This window comes from Mytilus galloprovincialis, chromosome 8, assembly GCF_965363235.1.
Source record: "Mytilus galloprovincialis chromosome 8, xbMytGall1.hap1.1, whole genome shotgun sequence".
In the NCBI taxonomy this organism is placed as follows: domain Eukaryota; kingdom Metazoa; phylum Mollusca; class Bivalvia; order Mytilida; family Mytilidae; genus Mytilus; species Mytilus galloprovincialis.
Genome location: NC_134845.1, coordinates 59,922,460 through 59,942,761, shown reverse-complemented (window position 1 = coordinate 59,942,761; position 20,302 = coordinate 59,922,460). Strand labels below are relative to the sequence as shown.

General features: G+C 31.4%; 2 long non-coding RNA genes across 3 annotated transcripts in view; both read right to left on the bottom strand.

Moving 5' to 3' along the window:
• Positions 1-248: 248 nt before the first annotated feature.
• LOC143042310 (uncharacterized) overlaps positions 249-20,302 on the bottom strand; it is a 51,536-nt gene continuing 31,482 nt past the window's right edge. The window contains exon 3 of the long non-coding RNA XR_012967938.1: positions 249-984. This is a non-coding gene — a long non-coding RNA (uncharacterized LOC143042310). The remainder of the gene's footprint in view (positions 985-20,302) is intronic.
• On the bottom strand, positions 2,638-19,275 carry LOC143042308 (uncharacterized). Of its 2 annotated transcripts, none has more exons than XR_012967935.1 (4): positions 19,186-19,275; positions 6,318-6,393; positions 4,224-4,632; positions 2,638-2,971 (listed from the first exon to the last, which is right to left on the bottom strand). It is a non-coding gene; the product is annotated as an uncharacterized LOC143042308 (long non-coding RNA). The 2 variants fall into 2 exon arrangements; XR_012967936.1 differs by having other exon boundaries at positions 19,070-19,213.

Below are 20,302 nucleotides of genomic sequence, written 5' to 3'. Positions count from 1 at the left end.
TGGAGGAAATACTTTTTCCTGTGAGGAAATTGTTGACAAATACTTTTCCTTAAGGGAAAATTCAAGACAACAAATTTCCTCTAAGGAAATCATTGTTCTTCAAATTTCCTCGAAGGAAATTTCTGAACATCAAATTTCCCTTAAGGAAATGTTTTCCCTTATTTTTAGATTGTTAAACATTTCTTCACTATACCATGTGTACAAATAGTATGAATATAATTTTTACAAGACTGAATAATTGATACAAATGATATTTAAAACTTTAATAAATGTTTGACTCAACATTTTAATGACATTGAAAATTAATACAGTCTGACTGTTAAGGTCTAGGTATTCAATGTTCATACTTTTTATATAACTTTAACTTTGATTTATAAAAAAAAATTGTAGCAAAGGATTCTGTTTTCTTTGTAATTGTATCAACGCACTACATTAATAAGTAACCAATTTGAATGTCATACCATTTGTAGTGTTCTAGAGAATTTGTTTATATTTGCAGATTAAATAATAAAATAAACACTTTTCCTGTTATTTTAAATTAAAATTTTCTTCTGTTTCAGCTTGTGTACAGTTATTTAATCCACTAGTAAGAATTCAGTGAATACATTATTCCACTCACTAAACATTTTCCTTCAACTCTAAGAGAAACATTTTTGCAAATTGTTCTTCAATGATCTTCTTCTGTATATATTTGATATGAGGGAGCAATGTAACTGAGTGGATAAAACTGGTGTTCCTTTTTTCAACAACAAAATAGTACTTTTTCTGCATTTCTCCTTTATTTCGACTAATATATAAATTATGTTGTTGCTTTTATACAATAGTGTTTTTGTGTACTATTATAGAACTTCATTTTGTTTAAGGCCATTATCATGTGATTATGATGAAATTTCCTATTCTTTTTTTGCAGGAAAGCACACATTCCAGTTCACTTTCCTCTTCAGTATTGACCTATTGATCATGAAAACAAAGAGGTCTGATCACCTATAAATACACAAAATAAACAAATAAAATGTTATAAATGGAGAGAGAAACAGCAATAAAAGTTTATTTGTCATGTTTATTAACATTTTAAATATATTTCCTTTCTTACTTGTGAATGCTTTTGTCTATAGTTCTTATATTAGTTGATTTTGTGCCTTTGTCAATCTTCAAGTTGACGCAGTTTGTTCTTTTTACATATAACAGACTCTATTTTAAAAGAGTAAAATCCATTTTATTCCTTTTTATAATCTTTTTCAATGTTTACCATAAATTGAATGAAGATTTCATAAAGAAACACACATTTTTTACAACATTCCATGTTTTTATTCTTATAATTGATAAAATTACATTTATTGTTCCCAAAATATATGAAAGTTTCAAAATTTTTGTAGTAAAGATGTATGTGACAACAAATTATTCGGGAAATGTCCCGAAATCATTCTCAACATTATTATTTATTACATATATGTTGGCAGAGCATTTTAACAAACAGATCTGAAACGCATTTCGGGAAATATCCCGACAAAAATAAACTAAGTACAACATGTATAACACAGATGTCTTCAAATATTTCGGGATTTATCCCGAAAATTCAAATGTATATGCTAGACCTCATGACTAATAATTTCTTTTCACATTTCGGGAAAAATCCCGAAAATATAAATCTAATATCAGACACACACTTGTTACATAGATTTTTTTTACCCATTTCGGGAAAAATCCCGAAATAATATCTACAAGAAAAAATTATGCATTTTGGTTTTTTTAAACATATTGGGGAAAATCCAGAAAAAAAAAATCATTCAGATTTTACAACACTTAATTTTGATACATTAAAAAAAGTTTTTACATAAATTTGTTTCCAACATTTGTTAAAATCTTAATTCATAAAAAATATGTTTATAACCATACTTTTCATTTCTTTAAAAAAAAAAAGTAATTTCTTAGAAATAATAAGGTTACTCTATACTGCATCCCTTTTGTCATGCTTCAGTAATTCCCTAAATATAATATCAACCAAATTTGTCCCACAAAAAGGGGGGCCTATGCATCCTCTAAATCCTATTTATAAGTGGTCGATATTAAACTGGCCTAAGCATAAACTTTAACATATAAACAGAAAACTGCAAAAGATTGTAAGTTATAAAACCATGATTTAGCGTTCAGGATTATTAAAATCCCTAAGCACACGCATTGTCCAAAAGCTTATTCAACTGCATATAAATTATCCCTGACCTACTTTTAGTGGTTCTCCTTAAACTGGACAAATATTTCAGTGTAAACAAAGGAAATTTTCAAAGTCAATATGCCATTACTGCGAGGCTGGTGAGGAGGGCGATGCTCTATGGGATTGAGAGATATATATATGTGTCCATAACACATTATACTCTGCTTCCACAATCAGATTTCCATGTTCAGTAACTTATTTGTAATTGTTTAAAAAACACTGACTTAAATGAACACTTGAAAGTACAGTTTCAAGTTTATTTGACCATTACATCATAGTAAACTATTGTACACAAAACCTTAACCTTCTCTACTGTTGTACATCTTGAAAACAAAATAATTGATAAAAACTAGTTTCAACTCATTATTTCAAATGCCAATGAAATTTTAAAATAGGAATGAAAAAAAAACTCAAACTCAAAAATGTTCAATAATGTAGCCTCATTTAATTTTCCTAATTTGCACATTTTTTTTTGTCACAGAAAACATGGAAGAAACTATCTTTAATTATGTTTTTTCTAAATTTCTTTGATATTCTCCACAGCAAAATATAAAAATTAAAATACTGTTCTAAAGTAAAATACATGTACTTTTAATATTACAAATACATACAATAAAATATAACTACAAATCATAGTATACATGTGAATAAATCTTCATAGCATGTGCAATGTTTGTTATATTCAGATGGAATTATTACATATTATAAATTGATCTGTTTCTTTACTGATGCCTAGCTTTCTCTTCCTTTCACTCCTGCCTGTAAGAGCAAAGTAAATTAACATTTAATAAAATATAACAAAAACGTTCTATTCTGCTGAACATGCTAAAAGTAAATATTAACTGTGAAATCAACAATTTTGATTATGTTGATAGGTTGAGACTATAACCATTTGACATTTATAATAAAACTTCTTTCCCCCCCTGACCATTTTGATTTCCTTGTGTGACGTTTCACACTTCAACATGATCATAATGTACATAATGTTTTTGACATTTTTACAAATAAAGATAGTATAGCCAGTAAGTTTTCAAAATTATTTAGCGTAGAGTTGTATTCTTTTCCCTTTCTCCAATTTGAATGTTCCTGGCAACCTGCATTCTTTTATGTTACTTTTTTCTTTTTACAAACACTGATCGAGATTTAAAAGGGGAGCAACATTGAGTTTGCATGTGACTTAATAAACAGATTAAAATCCTTAAAACCATATGTTTTATCTGTATGAACATTATGGATTATTTATTCCTTTTAGAGTTTTCTGAATAAATAAATGATGAATGGGTCCATGGGACACAGATTATGCCCCTGCTTGCATATAACATTTTAAAGGGTCATAAATCAAGAATGGTAAAAGTGACACACAGTACCAAAATGAGTACTTGATCTGATTTTTGTGGTAATAAGCATTAATTTGTGTTTAAGTTTCAGTACATTTGGTTAAGCAAACTTAAGTTTATAGTGAACTAAAACAAATAAACAGATGTGCCATGTGAACATGATACCTCCGTCTCTTTTTCAAGAATAAAGTTCAATAACTTCTTCATAAAATTGAGAATGGAATTGGGGGAAATATGTCAACAACCTGACCAAAGTGCAGACAACAACCGAAGTCCACCAATGCGTCTTCAACACAGTGAGAAAATCATGCACTATAAGTGTTTGTCTTTGCTCTTTTTTTATATAGATTAGACCGTTGGTTTTCATGTTTGACAGCAGGTTTCACAATAGTAATGTTTTGGGTCCTTAAATTAGTAATAGCTTACTGTTTGGTGTGATCAAAGGCTCTGTGTTGAAGACTTTACTTTGACCTATAATTGTTTTTCTTTTACAAATTGTGACTTGTATGGAGAGTTGTCTCATTGGAAGTCATACCACATCTTCTTATATCTAATATTATGTACAAACATACAAGGATAAAACTTAATGCCCCCTCCGCTACGATGGGGCATAACAAAAAGCATATGTATATATAGAGAAGCAGGACTCTTATTAAGACTGAATATTACAGTACCTTATTCTGCATTCTTTCATCTTATCCCCTGATTGCTGACATGAATGGTTCTTTATTTCTTTTACTTCCAGGCAATTTTGGTATGAAAGCACCATATTTCAAGTTAAGTGTATCCATGGTTTGTCCTGGGTGTATTTTGATAAAAATGATAAATGTTGACCGCATCTTTTGGTGTCTCTCTTGTAAAACAATAATGCAAAGCCTCTGTGTGTTGTTTAAAATTACAAATCAAAGGAATTAACCAGTAAAATAAATTGTATTATAATTTCACTTCTGAAATAATCCTGACCAGTGACTGTACAGTTTCAGCATATTTTCCTTTGTTCTTAATTTTTCTGATATTTAGCTGAAAGCAGGATCAATGAAAATCTTCATGTGTGTGGCCAACAGGTTCTTACAACCAGAGAACCTGAAAAAAAAAAAATTATCTGTTGAGGTCATGACTAGTATCATTTATTTATCCATTAAAGAGATAGAGCTTTGTTAGAATATTGAAAGGTGGAAGCAGTATGATTACTTTAATACACTAAAATATGTAATAAATAAAACAAGAATGTGTCCATGGGACACAGATGTCCCTGCTTGTAAATATATCTCTAATATATATCCTTTTTCCTATTAAAAAAGTAACATATTCATGATAATATGAGAATGACGAAAGTGACTTGATCAGTGTTTGGTGTTAACAAGCATTGTGTAAACATTTCACAACACTTAATGGTTGATACAAAGTAAAGTTAAAGTGCAGTTTGGGATTTGAACAAGTTTTCAATTACTTCAAGTTCCCGTAAATCTCTGATATTCTTTAATGTTTTTTTTTTATTGCAGTACAGTAATAATCTGATGGTTCAAGAGAGCACAAAACCACAACAACATGTTTAATGTTTATCAAAATATCATTTTCCTTTGTTTTTTCTTAATCTTATAAAACCAGAAGAAAAATAAATTTCCATATCTTGCCCTGTTAACGAGTTGTAATAAAATTTATTCATCAACATGATCAAATACACTGGATAAGAATCTGTTGGTAGTGCTCTGAGGTTAAATAATTGACTTATTTTCATAGGTTTATTACCACTGACCAGCTATAACAATAATGGCTATAGAAAGTTGAGGCTCCAATGGGCCTTTATCGCTCACCTGATATTCTCATTTACAATTGATGCATGAAATAATGCAACTGTTATACTTTTGCTTTAGTTTCAGAGATATAAGTAAACAAAAATTATTTATTATTTATTCCTTTCAAAATTCTCTGAATAAATAAATGTCATGATTGGGTCCATGGGACACAGATTATGCCCCCACTTGCATATAACTTTATTTAAAGAAAAAAAGAAAAAAAACATACAATAGATTGTATACCAATATGCGAATTAAAATATTAAGGTACAATGTAATGTATGTGCCTGTTCCAAGTCAGGAGCCTGTAATGCAGTGGTTGTCAATTGTTGAAGTGTTACATATTTTTTTTTTCATTTTTTGTACATAAATTAGGCCGTTAGTTTTCTTGTTTTACATTTGTCATTTTGGGGCCTTTTATCGCTGACTATGCAGTATGGGCTTTGCTCATTGTTGAAGAGGGTACAGTGACCTTTAGTTTTTAATTTCTGTGTCATTTGGTCTCTTGTGGAAAGTTGTCTCATTGACAATCATACCACATCTTCTTTATATATAAAGTTAAGTACAACATTTAAAAGTGTTGACAATGGTTGAGGAGAATAACTAAAATATGATTTTATTAGGGCTTGGATCCCACTAACATGTTTAATCCTGCTATCTTCTGTGCCTGTCCCAAGTCAGGAACCTGGACAATCAGTGGTTGTTGTTTGTTGCTGTGTTGCATATTTGTTTTTAGTTTTTTTATTTGTATATTAATATTAAGGTCATTAGTTTGGAATTATTTTACAATTGTAATTTCAGGGCCTTTTTTATATATGACTATGCAGTATGATCATTGCTGAAGGCTGTACTTTGACCAATATATATAGTTAACTGACCAACGGAGGGACAGGTGTAAAACAATATGCCTGTCAACTTTTTCTTACAATTTCATACATTTCCCATATCATTGACTATTTTATCATTACTTACATCTGTCCATTATTATACTGTCTTTTAGGTCACATTGCATTTCAAGCTGATGTTCAATACTTGCACAGTTGTACACCTAGAAAAAAAATATGCAAAATTAAGATAAAACAGTCTTGTGTTACTTTCACACTAGTTTAGATAGAGAGTTGTGTGAGTTTCTAACAGAAAATTTACAACACATCAATGAGAAATTGAAAAAAGTAAATAAAATTATACATTTGTCATTTTCGCTGTTGAGGTTACATAAGTGCATTAGCTGCCTTATTTTTACATGTTCACAAATCAGTATCCAGGAGAACTGTAAATATATAGAGGCTCTGCATCCTCCCCCTGAAATGTTGTGTTCTTAAGGAAACCAGGTGCTTTTTCCAAGTTAAGAAAGAGTTTTAATCCATGCATGTCCTCACATCTAATTTATAAAAGATGATTAAATTGATCATTGAAATATGTATCAGACTGAGAACTTCTCAATGTTCATTTTTTTTTTGGAGGGGGGATATTTATTACCCTTATTTAATATTTCTATTGTCTTTAATTAAGTAACTGGGACCTACAGTACTGAGGATAAAATTTTCATATCTCTTCATTTATATACACAAATTCTAATGTTTCACATCCTGGGGGATTAAAACCGAGATTAAAACCCATGAAATTGAAATTTTTCACACATAATTGACTTATAGTAGTAATTGGGAATGTAAACATGTAATAATGTTTTCCCAGTAGCCAGTTTAACCAAACTTAAGATAGACAAGACATAATAAATCTATTATACAATATACACAGCATGCACATGACATGTGCTCCAATCATAATGATGAACTGGGTCCATACTGTCCCTTTAACATGTTTAACAAATAATGCAATTTTTATACGACCGCAAATTTTGAAAAAATTTTCGTCGTATATTGCTATCACGTTGGCGTCGGCGTCGTCGTCGTCGTCCGGCGTCCGAATACTTTTAGTTTTCGCACTCTAACTTTAGTAAAAGTGAATGGAAATCTATGAAATTTTAACACAAGGTTTATGACCACAAAAGGAAGGTTGGTATTGATTTTGGGAGTTTTGGTCCCAATATTTAAGGAATTAGGGGCCAAAAAGGGCCCAAATAAGCATTTTCTTGGTTTTCGCACTAAAACTTTAGTTTAAGTTAATAGAAATCTATGAAATTTTGACACAAGGTTTATGACCACAAAAGAACGGTTGGGATTGATTTTGGGAGTTTTGGTCTCAACAGTTTAGGAATTAGGGGCCAAAAAAGGGCCCAAATAAGCATTATTCTTGGTTTTCGCACAATAACATTAGTTTAAGTAAATAGAAATCAATGAAATTTAAACACAATGTTAATGACTACAAAAGGAAGGTTGGTATTGATTTTGGGAGTTTAGGTCCCAACAGTTTAGGAATCAGGGGCCAAAAAGGGACCCAAATAAGCATTTTTCTTGGTTTTCGCACCATAACGTTAGTATAAGTAAATAGAAATCTATGAAATTTAAACACAAGGTTTATGACCATAAAAGAAAGGTTGGGTTTGATTTTGGGAGTTTTGGTCCCAACATAATAAGGGGCCCAAAGGGTCCAAAATTAAACTTTTGTTTGATTTCATCAAAATTGAATAATTGGGGTTCTTTGATATGCTGAATCTAACTGTCATGACTGTGTATGTAGATTCTTAACTTTTGGTCCCGTTTTCAAATTGGTCTACATTAAGGTCCAAAGGGTCCAAAATTAAACTTAGTTTGATTTTGACAAAAAATGAATCAGTTAGGTTCTTTGATATGCTGAATCTAAAAATGTACTTAGATTCTTGATTATTGGCCCAGTTTTCAAGTTGGTCCAAATCGGGGTCCAAAATTAAAATTTGTTTGATTTCATCAAAAATTGAATAAATGGGGTTCTTTGATATACCAAATCTAACTGTGTATGTAGATTCTTCATTTTTTGGTCCTGTTTTCAAATTGGTCTACACTAAAGTCCAAAGGGTCCAAAATTAAACTTAGTCTGATTTTAACAAAAATTGAAATCTTGAAGTTCTTTGATATGCTGAATCCAAAAATGTACTTAGATTTTTTATTATGGGCCCAGTTTTCAAGTTGGTCCAAATCAGGATCTAAAATTATTATATTAAGTATTGTGCAATAGCAAGTCTTTTCAATTGCACAGTATTGCGCAATGGCAAGAAATATCTAATTGCACAATATTGTGAAATATCAAATTTTTTTTTAATTAGAGTTATCTTTCTTTGTCCAGAATAGTAAGCAAGAAATATCTAATTGCAAAATATTGTGCAATAGCAAGATTTTTTTTTAATTGGAGTTATCTTTCTTTGTCCAGAATCAACTTAAATCTTTGTTATATACAATATACAATGTATATTCACTTTTTACTACCAACTGATAAATTAAAATAATCTTTACCATTCAGTGATAACAAGCAGTTTTTTTACATCTTAATATTTTATGATGTATTTAAATGAGTAGTTATTGTTGCAAACTCCATTAGAAATTTTAATTGAGATTAGTTTTGGAATAAGGGAAAGGGGGATGTGATTAAAAAAATTGGGTTCAATTTTTCTCATTTGAAATTTCATAAATAAAAAAGAAAATTTCTTCAAACATTTTTTTGAGAGGATTAATATTCAACAGCATAGTGAATTGCTCTAAGAGAAACAAAAATTTTAAGTTCATTAGAACACATTCATTCTGTGTCAGAAACCTATGCTGTGTCAACTATTTAATCACAATCCAAATTTAGAGCTGAATCCAGCTTGAATGTTGTGTCCATACTTGCCCTAACCGTTCAGGGTTCAACCTCTGCGGTCGTATAAAGCTACGCCCTGCGGAGCATCTGTTTTTTTTTTTATTAAATTAAGATTCTGTGATTTTTTTAAATTTTATAAACATTCTTATAGTTTGCTTGAAATAAATATAAGTTATATATACTTAATCATCTGTAGAATTTTTTTATTTATGAAAAAAAAAGAATTAGCTTAACTGATTAATCAATATTTAGGTCACAAGGCATTTTACCCTGATGATCCAAGCTTGTCTAGAAATTGCTTCAGATTACTTTTAAGCAAATAGAACAGTTTTGAACATTCAAAAGGTCCCAAGTACATGTAAATATTAATGACACACATTTTTGATGACGAAATTTTCAAAGAACATAAAAATAAAAAACACAAAAAAATCACAAAAAAAATCACATTATAAATCGAACTGTTTCTGTTAGCGCTTTCACTGCATCCCTTACAGTTCATCAGACAGAATTGTTATCTTTACTAGTAACAACTTGTGATGTTACCTAATAGTAACGTCATGTGGTAGTTTGTATATATTAAGGAATCTTATTCACAGACCGAATTTCACTTTTTATTAAAAGTTGGCTTATACAGTTAAATAAAATAGCGTTCCTTGGCTTCAAGTGGAATTTTATCTTAGGTCCACATCTGAAACTAGAGGCTCTAAAGAGCCTGTGTTGCTCACCTTGGTCTATGTGCATATCATAAACGAAGGACACAGCAGAGTGATAGATTCATGACAAAATTGTGTTTTGATGCTGGTGATGTGTTTGTAGATCTTACTTTACTGAACATTCTTAGTGCTTACAATTATCTCTATCTAATGAATCTATCACAGTAGTTAAACTATTTTGCAATATTTTACAAGATTTACAAAATTTATGAAAATTGTTAAAAATTGACTATAAAGGGCAATAACTCCTTAAGGGAGTCGATTGACCATTTTCATCATGTTGACTTATTTGTAGGTCTAACTTAGCTCTACATTATTGCTGTTTACAGTTTATCTCTATTTATAATAATATTCAAGATAATATTTGTCAATTTTTTTTTTTACAAAAATCTTCTCTGAAACTACTAAGACAAATTTAACCAAACTAAAGATAATAACCAAAAGCTGCAACATTTCCTTAAAATTACCAATTCAGGGGCAGCAACCCAACAACATTTTGCATGCTTGTTACAGAAATTTCAGGGCAGATAGACCTAAACCTAACGAAACAAATTTAACTGTGTCAGATTTGCTTAAAATGCTTTGGTTTCTGAGATTTTAGCAAAAAACTGCATTTTACCCTAGTTACAATTTTTTGCCATGTTGGCCATCTTGGTTCGCCGGATGGCATCATTTAACACATTTTTTAAACTAGATACCCTAATGATAATTGAGGACAAGTTTGGTTAAATTTGTCTTAGTAGTTTCAGAGAAGATTTTTGTAAAAAAAAAATTGACAAAAATTGACTATAAAGGGCAATAACTCATTTAGGGGTCAACTGACCATTTTGGTCATGTTGACTTTTTTGTAGATCCTACTTTGCTGAACATTATTGCTGTTTACAGTTTATCTATTTCCATAATAATATTGAAGATAATAACCAAAAACGGCAAAATTTCGCTAAAGTTTCCAATTCAGGGGCAGCACGACAATGGACGACGGACGCCAAGTGATAAGAAAAGCTCACCTGACCCGAAAGGGATATAGTTTAAATTTTCCCTTTCCACATTGGTCAAAGTGTTCAGAACATGGAGAGTTTCTAATTGAAGGGACCTTTGTCCAGACAGCTGTTTGTGAACTCTTCCTCTATCAAATGGTTTGACCTGTATGTAGTTTTGATTACAAGTGGGAGAGGTTGCACAATAAATAATATTTTTCTGTGTAATTGCTGTGCCTGATTTCAGAGTTTTACTTCTAGCATTTAGCATGTTCCACATCTGGGATCCCCCCATTTTTGTATTTCTGCCACCTTCGTTCTGTGTACTGAATTTTGCTTGTGTCAGAAGTTTCTTTAGATTTGGTGCTTGTTGACAGCTCCCAATAAGTCATGATTCATCGACTAGATCTTTCATTTGCTTGATGCAGAATAGGTAAAAAAAAACTTAGCAGAATTAAAGATCAGTGACTTTTTTATTATCTCCCTTTAAAGGACACTTAGCTTTCACTGTGAAAAAGTCCTCTTATTGAATGTCAACCTTGTAGGACAGAATTTAATAGTACTTTATCATAAAAGAATGTCCAATTGAAGGACACTTTTTCACAGCATCTGACAAATTAAAATATTTACATTTTCTGTAAAAAAAGTGTCAAGGTGGTTGATAGTAAACAAATTAGTAATTGTTACTTAAAGACCAAACAACCTATTCATTTCTACCAGAGTTTTTTCCTTAAAATTTTGTGTGAAGGTATTTCATGATTTGAGGAACAAAATGTGATGAAACAAATTGGGGGTCACCGACTTATTTTTGTCACTATAGCAACCTCAGTTTCGCGTTTCCTGAATATTAACATAATATTTGCTTGTTATCTAAACTCTCAAAAAAATTCTTTGTATCAAACCTACAAGCATAGTTCTTGTTTCACGTTAAACAGTAGATTTGTATCTATCAAAACAGGTTCAAAAATTTAAAACTCGTATTGTTTTGATCTTTAAAAATATGATTTATTTCATCCCCGCCAAAAATAAAAATGAAAAATGAAAAACGTTTCCAGTATTAAAAAATTTCTGCCAGTGATTTATCCATTCTAAATTTCAAGAAGGAAAGTGCCATGTGTATGTAATCTTCAAAATAAAGCAAAAAAAAGTTTGTGTCACCGACCTTTCAAAAAAGTTATGAGTAATTTTCATGTTTTTTTTTCTTGTTTGTTTTGAAGAAAAGAGTTGTCTTTCTTTAGAACATTGCATCTGACGTCATAGTTCAAACTTTTCTTGCTGGCCCACTATTTGAAACTAGAGGGTCCAAGGACCCTGTGTCGCTCACCTGATATTTTTATTTACAATTGTTACATGATAAATGCAACTGTTGTACTGTCATTTAGTTTCAGAGATATAATACTAAAAAGTGCATTTGAAACCTCTGCTTTATTTCAGCCATGTGGGCAGGCAGGGTCATCATACACAGTGGTCCCTGGATATCCTAGTGGTGATTTAAACCAAGTTTGTTTAAATTCAACAGTTGTTTAAGGGGAGAATTTTTGTAAAATTTATCTAACAAGAAATGCAAAGTAATGAGAAAGTTGTGAAGTAGTTTTGTTGTTGCGCAACATCCCCCCCCCCCCAACTTTGCCAAAAAAACCAAAAAGGTAATACAAAATTATCATATAAGGGCAATCTATCCTATTAATGATTTCTGCAAAATTCAGTTGATTGTGCAAGGGTTGTATAGCCAGCTGAGGTCATTAAAAACTCTCTTTCTTTTGTTGTTGCAGATAGATCTTGACCTGATAAGCAATTTTACCACATGTCAGATTTGCTCTAAATGCTTTGGTTTTTGAGTGATAAGCCAAAAACTGCATTTTACCCCTATGTTCTATTTTTAGCCATGGCGGCCATCTTTATTGGTTGGCCGGGTCACCGGACACAATTTTTAAACTTGATACCCCAATGATGATTGTGGCCAAGTTTGGTTTAATTTGGTCCAGTAGTTTCAGAGGAGAAGATTTTTGTAAAAGATAACTAAGATTTACGAAAAATGGTTAAAAATTGACTATAAGGCAATAACTCCTAAAGGGGTCAACAGACCATTTTGGTCATGCTGACTTATTTGTAGATCTTACTTAGCTGAACATTTTTGCTGTTTACAGTTTATCTCTATCTATAATAATATTCAAGATAATAACCAAAAACAGCAAAATTTCCTTAAAATTACCAATTCAGGGGCAGCAACCTATCAACGAGTTGTCCGATTCATCTCAAAATTTCAGGGCAGATAGATCTTGACCTGATAAACAATTTTACTACATGTCAGATTTGCTCTAAATGCTTTGGTTTTTGAGTGATAAGCCAAAAACTGCATTTTACCCCCTATGTTCTATTTTTAGCCATGGCGGCCATCTTGGTTGGTTGGCCGGATCACCGGACACAATTTTTAATTTAGATACCCCAATGATGATTGTGGCCAAGTTTGGTTTAATTTGGTCCAGTATTTTCAGAGGAGAAGATTTTTGTAAAAGATAACTAAGATTTACGAAAAATGGTTAAAAATTGACTATAAAGGGCAATAACTTCTAAAGGGGTCAACAGACCATTTTGGTCAGGTTGACTTATTTGTAGATCTTACTTTGTTGAACATTTTTGCTGTTCACAGTTTATCTCTATCTATAATAATATTCAAGATAATAACCAAAAACAGCAAAATTTTCTCAAAATTACAAATTCAGGGGCAGCAACCTACCAACGGGTTGTCTGATTCATCTGAAAATTTCAGGGCAGATAGATCTTAACCTGAAGAACAATTTTACCCCATGTCAGATTTGCTCTAAATGCTTTGGTTTTTGAGTTATAAGCCAAAAACTGCATTTTACCCCTATGTTCTATTTTTAGCCATGGCGGCCATCTTGGTTGGTTGGGCGGGTCACCGGACACAATTTTTAAACTAGATACCCCAATGACGATTGTGACCAAGTTTGGTTTAATTTGGTCCAGTAGTTTCAGAGGAGAAGATTTTTGTAAAAGTTAACGACGGACGACGACGACGGACGACGACGACGGACGACGGACGCCAAGTGATGAGAAAAGCTCACTTGGCCCTTCGGGCCAGGTGAGCTAAAAAATCACAAATTGGACTTTTGAAACTCACATTTAAATTTCCAAGAATAGCAAATATATTCACCTACTTTATCATCCGGTAATACAAGAGATTAAATGCATGTATCAGTATCAGATCTTATGATGCTGTTGCTGCATAATATTTACCTTCAGAAACACCATCTGTTGGAATGAAAAATTGTTTGAAATAACCTTTCACGCCGCTTTTGTTATGAAAATCTGTTTTTGTCCTCTGTCCCTCATTAGAATAATTGTTGAAAATACAAAAAATGAAAGATGGCACTGGCTAACTTACAAAGTATTTGACTATATCAGACTAGAAGTGTGTTTTTTTTTCATGTCAATTTTAGAAGTCTGCCATAATGAACTTATTCGCTACTGTTGACAGACGGACACACAAAATCATGAACGAACGTCTTTATACCATTATTTTTCCTGACTCAGACAAACTTAATTATTGCATCAAGTTTGTGATTCATTATTTCTGAATATTTAACAGTCAGGGGACTTACTTAAATGAGTGATTTTCTAAATCACTGATTAAAGTAACATTATTTCCATAAAGATTGGAAGTAAGAGTTGTCTTTCTTTAATAATCACCTATTTAAGTAGTACAAATTAATCACTAAAAGAAGTGATTTAATTTTATTATAGCTTTAAATATATAATACTAATGATCCAGGGACTAATTATGTTTCTAAAATTATCAGAACCAACATCTGTTTTGTCTAGGATGACCAGGTCATTTCAGGTGATGACCTTGTACTGAATCTAGGATAATGACATTAAGATCACTTGTTTAAGTATCATACCTCAATTTCCTTCCCAAAAATCACTTATTTAAGTATCATTATTTTAATAACCCCCACTAATTTCAACTGTCCCCTAACAGTGAAATTTTTATCACCGAACAGTAGAATTTTATTACATAATCTGAAAGATGAAACCTTGAACTTCACAGGAAAAATACTCCCACTGCTGGGAAAAATCTGTGAAGAAAGTATCAGTTCATTATGTAAAGCCATTATTATAGCATTTTTTCAACTAAAATAGAATTTGCAGATAATTGATAGCATCAAAGGCATAAACCTTGCTACATAAAAGAAGCAAAAAGTTCATTTTTTCCAAGTTTATTAATAAAAAGATATTATTTAAACCTATGTCACAGTTTAAAATTTTGGTAAAACTTCAAAATCACAATTTGTGACAAAACTTCAAATTTGCTACTCAAATAAGTGATTTAAAAATCACTTATTTCAGTATTTAGTCCCCTGACTGTTTAAGATATAAGGAAATTAAAATTATAGTATAATATATGAATTAAAGTTTTTTATTCTAAAATGTTATAAATCTATCATAAAATACAATCCCTGTTATTACTATCTCAAGTGTTTTGAATAAACGAGACAGTAAATATAAAATACAAAAAAGTTTTTAATTCAAAAATTATTTTAGAAATAATTTTCCGTTCAAAACTACAAAGTAAGATTTCTTCAACAGGATAAAATATTATAAATCTAAATTGCTCATTTTGGAAATTTAAACAAGGGTTGTTGCTGGTATTAAAAATCAAAATTTGTTTTCAATCTTTCCGGTCATAGTTGAAGCTAAATGAAAGGGAGAGATTTAATGTTGGATATTATTCTTGGAGCAATTCTTTTTGTCTTATGTTAAATTTATAACTATATTTAGTTTTTACCACCGACAATTTTGATTTTATTTCACATTCGCTGAGTATTAATTTTATTATTATGTTTTGCCTTACAGCTTATTTCCTAATGCATGTAGGGTAAAACTTTGGTTGGCCTCCTTGCTTTGTTTGTTTAAATGTTTATTCAAGCTTTGTAATTAAGATTGACATCTTCATATATAGGTATGTTTTTCTTTGTTGTGATGTTATGCTATTGTTTCAGAAAAAGGGAGAAGGTTTGGATCCATTAAAACGTTTAATCCCGCTGCAAATGTTTGCACCTGTCCTAAGTCAGGAATCTGATGTACAGTAGTTGTCGTTTGTTTATGTAATATATACGTGTTTCTCGTTTCTCGTTTTGTTTATATAGATTAGACCGTTGGTTTTCCCGTTTGAATGGTTTTACACTAGTAATTTTGGGGCCCTTTATAGCTTGTTGTTCGGTGTGAGCCAAGGCTCCGTGTTAAAGGCCGTACTTTAACCTATAATGGTTTACTTTTTAAATTGTTATTTGTATGGAGAGTTGTCTCATTGGCACTCACACCACATCTTCCTATATCTATGTAAACCTGTATATATATGATATTTAAATTCAATTGGACATTGTCAAAAAATAATTAAACAAAATATACAAACAAAGAAAGCAAGCTAACCAAAGTGTTGATATACATAAATTAGGTAATTATCTTCAGTGAGATCAGGGGAAATGTTTGTCATTTCTCCTTTAGACAATTTGAAATGAAACAAATGACAAACGACAATGACCCTTTGTCATAATTTTATTTTTACTATAAGATTTTGTGAAATAAGCAGTATAAATAAATTTTAACTTCATTGCAAGATTGGACATTATTTTACGAGAATCATCAAGACATTAGTTCCATGCATACGTTGCCAGTATGTCAAAACATCTAGGAATAATTGTTTAAATCTGAATACTCAATTTTTGAAAATTGTGACATTAAATTAGAAGGATCATATCATAAGGAACATTGTGTATTAAGTTTTAAGTTGATAGGACTTCAATTTCATAAAAAACTGCCTTGACCAAAAACTTCAACCTAAAGCGGGACAGACGGAGGAACGGACGCACAGACCAGAAAACATAATGTTCATAAATGGTGCTGAAAAAGAACTTTCACCTATCTAATTAACATGTACACAATTGGAGAAAATGAAAGACAAAATCTACGCAAGTGAAAGATAAAAAAAGAAATGCTGATTGGCACAAATACACATGTGAAATAATAAAAAAAATGATATGCAGAAAGTCGAGATCAAAATTTATATTTGATTATTTTTATTTAAGAACGAAAGTCAAATATAGTGTAGTATCTTTTGTGTCCATTTGTGTTAAATTTTACATAAGACTAGAACACACCCGTGAAATCGATGGTCCCTGACTAAAATAAAGTATATAACTATGTGTAAGCCTTATTTTAGCCTGGATATCTAGTTATCTGATAAAGTCATGCTGATTATAAGATGTACAGTTTTCTCTACTTTCAAAATCTTTCTTTTAGAAACCGTTGACCTGGAACTTATCAATTATTGGTAATATTAACTATTTGAAAAACAAAAGAGCCTAGAATGGAGCAATTTTTTATCAACAGCATTGTCCAATATTAATTATAAATAAAGTCGAATTCTTGGTTTTGCTGTTTTGCGTCATGCCGGCTAACAAATTGTAAACTGAACCTATACACCTTATTTTAAGTCTAGATTTTTAGTATTCATATTATCATCTTTTAAAGTCATACTGATTAAAATACTACAATCACTGACAATAGGAAACAATGTGATAGAATTTAGTATTGTCAACCTTGTGATTGATTATGACCCTTGTATGTATAGCAAATCCTAAATACACCGTTTAGAGGTGTGCCTGTCAGATGCAGAACGTACAGATAAGGTATAGGAAAAAGGTGAATATACTATTGGTATTGGTATTGGAACTTGTTAATTATTTACAATATTAATTATGTGGAAAACAAAAGGGTCTGGAGTGGTGTAACTTTTAATCAACACCATTGTCCTATATTAGCTATATATAAAGTTGAATTCTTTGATTTGTCGTTTTTTAATCCCATGCCAGCTGACAAATTGGACCTCATTATTTTAGTATTATAGATATCAGCATAACAAAAAATGAAACATCTGAGTGGATTGAGTTTCCAAAACACATTTTATGAGAATTATTTTACTTGAAATTGATTTTGTTTTTTGTTTTGTTTTTTTTTTGGGGGGGGGCTGGAGGGGGGTGCTTTTTCTCCTTATTTCTTATATTCTGCTATGATAGAACATTTTCTTAGGAAATACATAAATAAATATATATGTTTATAAGTTAATGAAATTATTTTTAATGCTGTAACGACAAATTATTCTTTAAAAGAGAAGCCTTTTATGTCCCTCTCTGGAATGCTGTGTAAATTTAATTTTGACGTAAGGACTTATTGAAACCTCCTTGGAGACAGTTAACTTATATATGGATTGTTCATTCTGCTTAAATACTTCAGTTACTCATTTCTGATAACATTTTTATCATAAATGAGTGAAAGTTACCCCATTATTTTTACTTATTGACCTGAAAAGTTAAAATTTTAAGGAAATTAGAGGTATAAATTGACCAAAAGAGACCTTGTAAAGGAGACAATGAGGTCCATAAGTGGTATTTATCTTCATAAAATCATCTTAAGTATCATATTCAACTGTTTGTAGGCAGATAAGATAAATATTTGATCATTTATTGGTCCACACTATATTTTATCTTGATGCGGCTTGGTTTGGATTTGTCGAAGAAATTTTGCTTGAATCGCTGTAGATGTAGTCTTTCATTATGCTAGATTTTTCTCAAACTATTGAACTCTGGTTATGACAAAACTTAACAGAAATGCTTGAAATAACCAGTATTACAAAGGAAAAAAGTCACATTCAGTTTATTAAACAATAATCAGATAATGTCTTCTTTAAATTTAGTCCTATAACAATTCTTCCTTTTTTACATCTTCATTCCAGGCAGGGATAGGGGAAACCAACAATCATTTTTGCATGGTCTGATCTGGACGAATAGAAAATAGGGATTGTATGCAAGTAAAGCTTATAGATTTATGTAAAAAAAAATAGAGACTTTTACTTAGTTTGATCTATTACAGATTTTCATTGTGATTAAGTCACTAATACAAGTATGATATGTTCATGCTAGCATAATCATTTGTTGTTTACAAAGAGTCCTACACAACTTTAATTTGAATACAATCAAAAGTCAAGAACACCCTGGACCCAAAGCCAAAGGTGCACTTGAATGGGTCTATATATATTTCATGTATTTGGTAGATTGATTTATAAATGAATAACTTTATTTCTGAATTTTAAATTATTTTTTTTTAAACTGTGTAAGATAAATAATTGCTCTATCTAATAAGCATTGACCAGTTGACATTATTGTGGTCAAACAAATGACAAAAAAATATTCTGAATGATGAATCCAGATTTTCCCCATACCTGTCACTGTCAGGTAACCTGAGGATTCCAAAAACCGAAGTGGTTCGTCTGAAAAAGGTGGAATTTACAGAATAGGTGACGGGTAACAGGTCTGTGGATAGAACAAACATCCTCACCTTCAAACTGGTAAAGTTCAACTTCTACAACAGTCCAGACAGAAGTGAGAAGAACGTCTGTTATCCATTGTAGCTATGCAATCTGGGAACCAGTTCAGGTAAGACCTTGAACTTGAAGATGCAGAGCTTTGCTTGTCGGTACGACAGCAGCCTGTTGTTGAAGTGATTTCAATATATATGGTTCTATATGGTAAACATTTAGTTAAAACAAGTGTGAGAGGATTATTTACGTTTAAAGAAGGACTGGGTGTTTCGTTTTGTCATTCTTTTTTTTTTTTTTTGGGGGGGGGGGGATGGGATGGGATGGGATGGGATAAGATAAGATAAGGATAGCCCAAATAATTATGACGTCTTGAAAGGCTATTATACAAAGAAAAAAAAATATTTAGCCTTTCAAGACTCATAATTATTTGGACTAGGATAAGGGTAGGTCACTAAGTGTGCAGTGGGTGGTAAGGGGGGTGCTTGCACGTAAAAATCGTGAAATAAGACATTATTTCATGAACGTTGCACAAAAAATAAATACTTTGTTGTGAACCTTTTTCTGACTGAGTCACAGTCTTCTCATTGGCGGATCCTATTCCAGGGGTTGGAACCCCAATTTTTTTTGCCGATCAATGCATTTGAATGGGGACATATAGTTGGAACATCCTCCCACCTATGTCCTGGGTTGGGACCCCCCCCCCCTTTTCAAAATGGCTGGATCCGCCCCTGCTTCTTGTATATATTAACTTTATGTTTTACATTGTCAGTACTTGATATTCCCGATTTAGTAAACACATTTATTATGTAATTGGTTTACAGCTTTTAAAAAAGTATTTCTTGACGATTCCTGCCAATTTAAGTGTTTGAATTTTATTTGAAAAATACTGAGCACGCAAAATAAGCATTTGCAAATCACGATGCACATAAATTTAAATAAGCAGAATACATTGCACGAGGCACCTGAGTCTTGTAAGACTGAACAGAGGCGGATTTAGGGGGGGGGGGCAGGGTGCCCCTTTTTCAGAAAATATTTGGTTGATTATATAGGGAATCACTGAAGCGTGACGGAATCGCCCCCCCCCCCCCTAGGGGTTAATTTTTGACAAACATGTATCAAAATCTGTTATTGAAT